This window comes from Salvelinus alpinus, chromosome 1 (genome assembly GCF_045679555.1).
Source record: "Salvelinus alpinus chromosome 1, SLU_Salpinus.1, whole genome shotgun sequence".
Lineage (NCBI taxonomy): Eukaryota > Metazoa > Chordata > Actinopteri > Salmoniformes > Salmonidae > Salvelinus > Salvelinus alpinus.
Genome location: NC_092086.1, coordinates 30,830,363 through 30,841,676, shown reverse-complemented (window position 1 = coordinate 30,841,676; position 11,314 = coordinate 30,830,363). Strand labels below are relative to the sequence as shown.

At 46.6% G+C, this 11,314-nt stretch overlaps 1 protein-coding gene across 1 annotated transcript in view; it reads left to right on the top strand.

Annotated features, from left to right (window-relative positions):
• The first annotated feature begins 132 nt into the window (after window positions 1-132).
• axin2 (axin 2 (conductin, axil)) overlaps window positions 133-11,314 on the top strand; it is a 33,838-nt gene continuing 22,656 nt past the window's right edge. Inside the window, exons 1-2 of the mRNA XM_071396454.1 lie at window positions 133-434; window positions 912-982. The gene's annotated coding sequence lies outside the window, so the exon portion shown is untranslated. The remainder of the gene's footprint in view (window positions 435-911; window positions 983-11,314) is intronic.

The window sequence follows — 11,314 nt, the reverse complement described above, 5'->3', positions numbered from 1 at the left end:
TCCCTAGCCCCCTACTCCCCTATGAATTACTCCCTAGCCCCCTACGCCCCTATGAATTACTCCCTAGCCCCCTACTCCCCTATGAATTACTCCCTAGCCCCCTACTCCCGTATGAATTACTCCCTAGCCCCCTACTCCCCTATAAATTACTCCCTAGCCCCCTACTCCCCTATGAATTGCTCTCTTCAACCCCTACTCCCCCCTACTCTCCAATGCTTGCCCCCTATTGCCTTAACCCTTTTCCCCTTTTCTATGTCAACCCCTTCTCTATCACTCTACTCCTATACCCTCTTACTGAGCACCTACTGTGTGTGTTGACCCCTGACCCCCTACTGTGTGTGTTGACCCCTTACTCTGTGTTGGCTGCAGGTGAACTTCCTCCAGAAGAGAGCTTCTGTGTTACAGGAGGACCTGGATGCCTGTCACAGCAGGAGGTAAATGTCCTGGAACGTGACTGTGATCGAGGCCTGGCAGTGGAAGCCTTTGATGTCTTGTCCATCCATCATGCTGTCAGAGACCCTGGATGTATTTATGGAAAGCATCTATACATGCCCTGTGATGAGAGTGGCCATTCAAATAGTCTGCTGCTCCCACCTGGGACGATGCTGTGATCTATCTGGGTGAACATAGGAGGCGTCGGAGTCACTCAAATTACACCATCCAAACCCAACTCAGTCATTTCATTTACTACATTGATTTGACAGGGACAATGCACATCAGTCAATATTTCTGTAAATGTGCTAGATTTTCCATCTGTAGTCCCAGGCAGGTAGTCAAAACTGAATCTTCTCTATCCTCTTTGGCTAATAAAATAGACTGTTGAGAGATGTGAAGTTGATGAAACATGACATGTGCTTAAACAACCCTCTCTTTTCTCTCCTGTCCTAAACCCCTCTCCTCTCCCAATCTAGGTAACCATGGACTGTTCTTCCCTTGGCCACGCCCATTATCCGGACATGAAGAATAAAACAGTCTATCAGATGTGAGAATCATCGCCACAGTTACCAGGCATCACACATCTGTCATGCCATGGGTGCACCAATCAGTTGTGCCAGTTATGTTGGCCACACCCACACTGTTTTTAACCACTATGGATTTGTACATATTTATTCACTGTCAGATTTTTTTTCACATTCCCCGTTGGAAATCAATAATTTTGCATAACTTTTTGTGGATGTTTAATGTGCGTACTATCCATACATACACTATATATACAAAAGTATGTGGACACCCATTTAAATGAGTGGATTCAGCTATTTCAGCCACACCCGTTGCTGGCAGGTGTATCAACTCTAGCACCCATCCATGCAATCTCCATAGAGAGACATTGACAGTAGAATGGCCTGACTAAAGAGCTCAGTGACGTTCAACAATTCAGTTTGTCAGATCTCTGCCCTGTTAGAGCTGCCCTGGTCAACTGTAAGGGATGTTATAGTGAAGTGGAAAGATCTAGGTGCAACAACTGCTCAGCCACAAAGTGGTCGGCCACACAAGCTCCCACAACGGGACCGCCGAGTGATGAAGTGCGTTGCATGTTCGTTGGGAGCTTCATGAAATTTCCATGGTCGAGCAGCCACACACAAGATCACCATGCGCAATGCCAAGCGTCGGCTGGAGTGGTGTAAAGCTCGCCGTCATTGGACTCTGGAGCAGTGGAAACGCGTTCTCTGCAGTGATGAATCATGCGTCACCATCTTGCAGTCCGATGGACGAATTTGGTTTGGCGGTTGCCAGGAGAACGCTACCTGCCCCAATGCATAGTGCCAACTGTAAAGTTTGGTGGAGGAGGAATAATGGTCTGGGGCTGTTTTTCATGGTTCAGGCTCCTTAGTTCCAGTGAAGGGAAATCTTAACGCTACAGCATACAATGACATTCTAGACGATTCTGGGCTTCCAACTTTGTGGCAACAGTTTGGGGAAGGCCCTTTCCTGTTTCAGCATGACAATGCCCCTGTGCACAAAGCGAGGTCCATACAGAAATGGTTTGTTGACATCGGTGTGGAAGAACTTGACTGACCTGCACAGAGCCCTGACCTCAACCACATCAAACACCTTTGGGATGAATTGGAACACTGACTGCGAGCCAGACCTAATCGCCCAACATCAGTGCCCGACCTCACTAATGCTCTTGTGGCTGAATGGAAGCAAGTCCCCACAGCAATGTTCCAACATCGAGTGGAAAGCCTTACCAGAAGACTGGAGGCTGTTGTAGCAGCAAAGGGAGGACCAACTCCATAACTCCATATTAATTCCCATGATTTTGGAATGAGATGTTCGACGAGCAGGTGTCCACATACTTTTGGTCATGTAGTGTATGTTGTTTTTTGTGATTCCATACTTCAAAATCAAGTTTTATACCGAATGTACATACCGAATGCATTGTTTTATTAAAGTAATTTTTTCATCATATTAATTTGTTTGATTGTCAATGAACACATAATTTCTCATCTTAACAGTGTTTGATCCCATATGTAATAAAAATATTGTATTCTTTTTGAGTTGACACATAACCTCAGCTTGCATGCCAGAGACCTTGCCAGAGACCTTGAATCTTCATTGCTCCCATTGGAGCGTGGCAGCCATTTTCTATTCTGAACAGTAGTTCTGTTGTATTGGGGGTTCGTGGTTGGTGCAGATAGAGACCTCTGGTAGTAATGGTGGAACATCCAGCCAAACAGAACAGTAGTTTAGTAGTGTTTCTGATTCCACAGTAGCATGACATGACTCTGGCTTATACCATTGTCTCCACTGGAAACCCATGATGACCTCAGACATTCCTGTCCATTAAATGGCAGCCATTTGTGGCATTGCTGTATTTAAGCAGTCCCCCCTAATCAAATAAAATAACACAATGGTTTTGAATAACATGAAAACAACTAGTACTATTACTACTTTTCAAACTCCCGTCACAAGTCGATGCTTCAAGATCTAAGAATAAGGACTGTGCAAGCGCAATATTTTGTGAACAGACACAGCATAAACATTCCTACTGCATAGCGGGTTTGATTGAATTCCAGGCCAAGTCTCAGATGCCTGCAGAGCGAGGCTGGTAAGGATGATAACGTGTGTGTGTTTAGGGAGAGGCCTGTATAGTTTACCACTCTTATTACGTATCATATTATGCTGGACAAGGAGGAATGCATGGGTTTCAATGCTGGCCGGTTCAAGGGAATCCTCATTTCCTGGAAGAAGACGGGTTAGGTTTGAGGCATTATTATGATGTTCCAAAACAGCAGATTTCATTTCAAACAAGCCCTGCGTCCCCATTAGCATTGGAATTGCTTTTCTTGTACGCGTGCTGTTGCGCACTTCCTCAAATCCCCATTGTCCGTGACCTGCTCTACGGTTTCCAAGCGTAACACTACACCACTCCGTATTTATTTTATGTGCTGATTCTGCTGCCTGGGCAGAGAGAGACTTTCACACCGACAGGAACAGGAATTTTGTCTTTGGGCACCAAGCCTTTGTAGAGTATGTTATTTGTGGAAGGAGAGCACGGAGGACTCTCATTCCACAACAGTTGCATCCTAAGACAGTACTAGGACCCCTGGGGGTACTTGGCCTATCCACAGGGTGTACTTGAGAAGACTCATTCGACCTTTGGCTTATTGGTAAAATGCACATGAAGTGTACTTCAGGGGTGCTCCGGGCAGAGCAAATTCAGTTGGTGTACAGTAACAAAAGGTTGGGAACCACTGTCCTAAGAGAACATGTGGGACCCTTCTGTATGAGATGTGCTAGCAGAGAAGCTGGTGTTGATGGGTGGTTGGAGGTTAGGGGTGTGTTTGGGAAGAATGGAGTCAATGGTTTTGGATGTGAAGGTGTGTATTTAGGTTGTCTGAATGAGCTCAGCTTTAGGGTGTGTGTGTGTGTTCATCACTACAGACTCTGGTTCGATTCCAGACTGTATCACAACCGCCCGTGATTGGGAACCCCATAGGGCGGCGCACAATTGGCCCAGCGTCGTCCGGGTTAGGGTTTGGCCGGGGTAGGCCGTCATTGTAAATAAGAATTTGTACTTAACTGACTCGCCTAGTTAAATAAAGGTTAAATGAAAAAGAACTCAGGCTTTGCATGAGGCCCAGGCTGGAGCATTGGAGCTAAAGGTCAGAGGAGGAAGTGACCCCAGATTCGCTCATTTACATTTAGGATGCATCTCAATAGTCTAAAGTAACTTTCATCTACATTGATGTGAATGGACTAGACAGGTGTCAAATTCCTGATAGACATTCCACCATATTATCTTATGTCATTCTGTGTTCCAACAAGTCACTTCAGACTGTTGAGATGCCAAGAATGTACTCCTTTATATCTGTCTGTACATAAAAGAACTGAGAGTACCTTTATGTCACTTCTTCCACACAGCCAACCCAACTGCATAGATCAAAGGTCTTCCTCCTCTCCTCCCTCCTCTCTGTGTTATCTCCCCATCAGAGACAGAGTGCCGACACCGTGATATCATAAAAGGGAGACGGATGTTCCACTGTCCCAGAGTTCTGTATCCCTCCGCCTGGTGGCACAGAACCGAAGCACACCCAGGCAATCCCAAAGAAAGTGTGTGCTGGGGATTTGTTAGTTCCAAATCCATGAAGCACAAATGTCTTGAGTGATTTTTGTTTTGGGATATGGTCTCTGTGATGGAGAAAGGTCATAGGGGTACTGTTTAGGGAATTGCAAGGTGATTTGAGGTTGAGTTGTCTTGCTGTCCTGCTAGTATAGTTTGTGGGTTATGCATGGTGATGTGTGGAAGCCTACTGTCTCTGCTCTCTTCTGTATTGACACCTCTGATTGTGTGTGTGTGTGTGTGTGTGTGTGTGTGTGTGTGTGTGTGTGTGTGTGTGTGTGTGTGTGTGTGTGTGTGTGTGAACACGCTAGTAAAGTCAGTGGATCTTTTTATAGAGTTGTTTTCTGACTTAGTCCCCGGGAGACCTGTGTTTGGCTGCTCCACTCTACACAAACTGCCTGCATAAATAACCCTGTTTATCACTACAGCATCTCCTCACACACACAGCAGTGTCTCCTCACTCTTTATCTCCTCACTATTTATTTATTCTGTGTTTCCCGTCATGTTTTTTCTCTACTCCTAGAGGTTCTAGAGGTTGATATGGCGATGATCGCTGATGTTGACGGCAAACAGTGTTGCTAGTTTTTTCCAGGCCGTCACTCAACTCCTGAGTCGTCCCTGAGTTGCAGTGATGCTGATACGGTAGCCACTTGAGAGGCCCACCACACACACACACACACAAGGCCGGGGATGGCTGTTAGACACTGGGATAGATAGCAGCTAGTTGTGGTGTCTATCTGAGTGAATTTGTGTGATTGCAGGATGGAGTTTTGTCAGTGCTGATAGTATAAGGTGAAGAGAGGCCCAGAACAGAACGCTGTGCAGGGCGCTAGTATACTTCCTCTCTACTCCACCCTGTTCAACTCAACTCCACCCAAGCCAGACCTGAACAGAAAGGTCTGGTTCCAGTCAAGTCTTGGGTTGAGATGTCTGATTATCAGTTACATACGCTTGTAGAGATCTGTCTTTCTCTCTGTCTCTCTCTTTCTCGCTCTTTTCTTTTTCTCTGTATCTCTCTTTCTCCCTCTCTGTACCGATCTCTGTATCTCTCTCTTCCTCCCTCCTCCCTTTCTCTGTCTAGAACACTGTCTGACCCATTGTCTTACCCTCCAGCAATACACTTGGTATGAACTTAAAATGTATCTCAAAACGCTTATCATATATTTATAGACACACCCCATCACCACATTTTATCAGCCCAGGCAGTCTACGACTAGGCATGGCTAGTACATATTTTAAACAAGTCATTCATTTGTGTAGTAATGTTTTGAAATACATTAGCTAGAATGATACTGAATATGAGCGTATAGGTATAAAAGTCTACGCCTAGTATGAGACTTTAAACTAAAGCATTGGTGGCCTGTCCCCTCACAGCCTTCAGGCCGTTAAACTAAAGCCTTCGTGGCCTGTCCCCTCTCAACCTTCAGGCCCTTGAACTAAAGCCTTGGTGGCCTGTCCCCTCACAGTCTTCAGGCCGTTAAACTAAAGCCTTGGTGGCTTGTCCCTTCTCAACCTTCAGGCCGTTAAACTAAAGCCTTGGTGGCCTGTCCCCTCACAGTCTTCAGGCCGTTAAACTAAAGCCTTGGTGGCCTGTCCCCTGTCAACCTTCAGGCCCTTAAACTAAAGCCTTGGTGGCCTGTACCCTCTCAACCGTCAGGCCTTTAAACTAACGCCTTGGTGGCTTGACCCCTCTCAACCTTCAGGCCGTTAAACTAAAGCCTTGGTGGCCTGTCCCCTCTCAACCTTCAGGCCGTTAAACTAAAGCCTTGGTGGCCTGTCCCCTCTCAACCTTCAGGTCGTTAAACTAAAGCCTTGGTGGCCTGTCCCCTCTCAACCTTCAGGCCGTTAAACTAAAGCCTTGGTGGCTTGTCCCCTCTCAACCTTCAGGTCGTTAAACTAAAGCCTTGGTGGCCTGTCCCCTCTCAACCTTCAGGCCGTTAAACTAAAGCCTTGGTGGCCTGTCCCCTCTCAACCTTCAGGCCGTTAAACTAAAGCCTTGGTGGCCTGTCCCCTCTCAACCTTCAGGCCGTTAAACTAAAGCCTTGGTGGCCTGTCCCCTCTCAACCTTCAGGCCGTTAAACTAAAGCCTTGGTGGCCTGTCCCCTCTCAACCTTCAGGTCGTTAAACTAAAGCCTTGGTGGCCTGTCCCCTCTCAACCTTCAGGCCGTTAAACTAAAGCCTTGGTGGCTTGTCCCCTCTCAACCTTCAGGTCGTTAAACTAAAGCCTTGGTGGCCTGTCCCCTGTCAACCTTCAGGCCTTTAAACTAAAGCCTTGGTGGCTTGTCCCCTCTCAACCTTCAGGTCGTTAAACTAAAGCCTTGGTGGCCTGTCCCCTCTCAACCTTCAGGCCGTTAAACTAAAGCCTTGGTGGCTTGTCCCCTCTCAACCTTCAGGCCTTTAAACTAAAGCCTTGGTGGCCTGTCCCCTCTCAACCTTCAGGCCCTTAAACTAAAGCCTTGGTGGCCTGTCCCCTCACAGCCTTCAGGTCGTTAAACTAAAGCCTTGGTGGCCTGTCCCCTCACAGCCTTCAGGCCGTTAAACTAAATCTTGGTGGCCTGTCCCCTGTCAACCTTCAGGCCCTTAAACTAAAGCCTTGGTGGCCTGTCCCCTGTCAACCTTCAGGCCCTTAAACTAAAGCCTTGGTGGCCTGTCCCCTCTCAACCTTCAGGCCTTTAAACTAAAGCCTTGGTGGCTTGACCCCTGTCAACCTTCAGGCCTTTAAACTAAAGCCTTGGTGGCCTGTCCCCTGTCAACCTTCAGGCCTTTAAACTAAAGCCTTGGTGGCCTGTCCCCTCTCAACCTGCAGGTCGTTAAACTAAAGCCTTGGTGGCTTGTCCCTTCTCAACCTTCAGGCCGTTAAACTAAAGCCTTGGTCCCCTGTCAACCTTCAGGCCCTTAAACTAAAGCCTTGGTGGCTTGTCCCTTCTCAACCTTCAGGCCGTTAAACTAAATCCTTGGTGGCCTGTCCCCTGTCAACCTTCAGGCCCTTAAACTAAAGCCTTGGTGGCCTGTCCCCTGTCAACCCCTGAGGTTGTGTGTCCACATCAGACTATGGTCCACCATCACCATGGGGATAATCCTGATGATGCTCCTGACCACGGTAATGGAGAAACAGGAAGCAGAAAGTGGATCTATCTGAGAGGTAGCCACTAGATGATCATGTTAGAAAGGACAAAATGGTGACTTTGTTCATATTCCAATGCACGTTTGTTTAGAGATAGAGATATACTTAGAGTGAGGGTTAAGGTTCGTGGTTTAAATCCTTAGGGTTAAGGTTCGTGGTTAAAATCAGATTGGTAGTCACAGCGTTCCATACTTCTGCCCTTTCTCGCAGGCCAGATATGGATGTCTATCTGTGACCAACCACACACTTTATTGCAGTGAACACCTCAGAAAGTGCCGTAGGCCTACATTCTGTCCTTACCAGCATGGCCAGATAGTGACGTCCTCTCTGAAACAGGTGTCCATCAGCCCTCAACCCCAGAAAGGCGGTCAGAAAGAGAAAGGCAGTAAGAGGAAATTAAAGTTATTAGAGAGGAGAGCTTCATGGCCAAATGGGATTTGACTGTGCATCCCACATTGTTTCTATACATTGGTAGACTTAAAAGCCATGCGCAAAATGGGATTAAAACTGGGGGGAAAAGACAAATAAATAACCTTCAATAATAACCTCTCTCTTTTTCTCGAGGCCTACTTCTCTTCTTTCATCTCCCCCTCTCTCCATATCTATTTCATTCTCTCTTTTCATTCTCTTCATCCTCCTCTCTTTCATGATCTCTTCCCTCTCTCTCTCCCTCCTCTACCCAGCCTCAACATTTATCACACAGTCACTCCTCATCAGAATGCACCGGTTGCTGTTGAACTCCTGTTCTCCCACACTACAGCTGCCGCTGTGCCACCACAATCCTTCAGAGGCTATTTGGGGTTGAAATTAAAGTTATTTTCCTCAAATTGAACCTTTTAACAAGAGACCCTCTTCCCTCCTCCTCCTCCCTTCCAAACAGCCCCATAACAAGCTGGTGAATTGTTGCCCTTCTTTAGCTCACTCTAAGGGTATTAGGCACCATGTCCAACTTCAAAGCCTCTCTTAACTCCACACTTTAATTGTCTGCTCTCCCGGCTCTCTCACAGCATGCCATCTGATTCTGCTAACAACTGCACTTCTCCTTCTCCTCCTTTCGTTCCATCTCTTTTTCCCCTCTTCCCCTCCTCTCCTCTGTCCCCCTGTTGTCCAATCCTTCTATCTCTTCTTCCCTTCCTCTGCCCCCCTGTTGCTGTTGTCCGTTCCTTCCATCTCCTCTCACCCCATGTCATCCTCTCTTTCGTTCCCCATCTTCTCTCATTGGCCCCTGGCTCCTTTAAAGGCATTGTCCCCTTGTTGTCACCTCCTTAAAGGAGGGAGACACCATTTCCTCTTTGGAGTTGTGTTGCCTCTGGTGTGTACACACCAAACAAATTAGAAACAGTAAACCCATGTCCTCTCAATTCAATTCTCTGCCTCTCTCTCACTCCACCCCCACTCCCCCACCTTCTCTCCAAACGGACATTCACACTTACTTGTACTCACGGGACCTCGTTGATAATTGCCATAAGCCTCCCTCTTGGTTTCATTTTCCATTGTCCTCCCCCAAATTCTTGGGTCTGGCTTGAGATAAAGGGATGATGACTTCAAAGGGAGCTGCTAAGAGTTTAACCCCGAGCTGAAAAGGAGCAGCAGACAATAGGATAATTGAGAGCAGTTACTGATCACAGGGCTACAGCACTGAGAGGAGAAGGCAACTAGCACACACACACACAGTGACACACTTTCACACTGATTTCCACACTCAGACACTCTCACACACTCATACTCACAGATGTTCACTCTCGCACACACTCACACAAACAATCTCACATACACACACATTCTCACACACATGCTCACACACACACACTCTCACACAATCTCACATACACATACACACACATTCTCACACACATGCTCACACATACACTCTCACACACAATCTCACATACACATACACACACATTCTCACACACATGCTCACACACACACTCTCTCTCTCTCTGTTAAGTGTGGAGTTTACAACAGCAGCTGAGATGGCCGGTAGCTAGCATGGGGAGGACAGGTCAGAGCTGTTCAGGATACAATATACCCCCAGCCATAAAAGCACCAAAACATCAGGGGTAGCTAACCCTGCCCTGCTCCTCCTCCCTGTTATGTATCGTTTTATAGGGCCAGGGCAGAATAGGGGTCACTAGGGCCAGGGCAGAATAGGGGTCACTAGGGCCAGGGCAGCTCTGTTCCAGGTCAGAATAGAGGTCAGGCTCAGTAGGGCCTGAAGGTGGAGACTGAGGTGTCCTCGAAGGGGGCCTTGCCATATCAAAGGCCCTGAGTGGGACACGGGGGCCCATCTGGATCCTGGCAGCAGCAGGAGGTAGGAGGTATAGGGGCTATTTCCATGGGGATGGGGTTTTATCTCTGTGCGTTTACTGTCAGAGGTTAGGTTACCCCCCCACCGTTACACCACCAATGGTAAACAAAGGGCTATGGTGTTGGGTTAATGTTCTATGAGTGAGAAGGGATAGATAGAACATCAGCACAGCCAATGGCTTTGAGAAGGAGCTGCATGGATATCCCAATAAACACTGACCTAGTCAGTCATTTTGTTCAAAGACTAGTTTACAGCGTACTTAGTTGCTCTACTAATCACTGTATGGAGTCCCAGAGGGGACAAACAAGGCAGTCTTATAAAGTAACATCCAGATGTCCTTGAAACCACTGTCTGCCACAGACAAAACAGGCCCCACAGCTGCTTGCGCCAGTCAATGAGCGCATTATGGGTAGAATGGCTGGGTTGTCTACTACGATCCTTCTCTCCATCCCATCACATACTCCTCCTCCTCCCCCCTTTTTGTGGTGTATAAAGCCGGGCATTGATATCATTGATATAAAAGGTAGCTTCGTGTGCCAGGGTTGTAGAGCAAATGGGACATTAATAGAAAGGAGATGATTGATAAAAAGGAGAAGAGAGGCTGAATGCTAAATCAAACATAGTGGTTGTACTCTGCAGTCCACTCTATCCATATGATATAGCCTAGCTATTAATCCTATATTGAACAAAATATTTCTCTAGTGTGAGATCAACATAAACGTTTTAAACAGACGTATTTTCAAGCTGTAAACCATGGTGTAAAACACTCATATTTTTCAGTTATGATTGGGTAAGGCAGTTGTTCTAAGCTCATGAGACATTAAGAAATGATATTTAAGCAATAAAGCCCGAGGAGATATACCACGGCTAAGGGCTGTTCTTAAGCACGACGCAATGCGGAGTGCCTGGATATTGGCCATAGATCAGAAACCCCCGAGGTGCCTTATTGCTATTATGAACTGGTTACCAACAATACATTAGCGCAGTAAAAATAAATGTTTTGTCTTACCTGTGGTATATGGTCTGATATACCACAGCTGTCAGCCAATCAGCACTCAGGGCTCGAACCACCCAGTTTATAATCTTCAATGACCAATGGGTTATATTATATTGTTAATTGAAATGAACATAGAATAGCAGTAACTATTGCAAATTGCACCTTTAATAACCCATGTGTATATCATACCTTTACCCAACCTGGCCACTTGAAGGAGCTGTGGAAAATGTGCTGCTGAGATGTATATCATACATGCATTTCAACTCCACATGGCATCTATGGATTGTCGTTTTTATTTGATCATTTGGCATTTTAGAA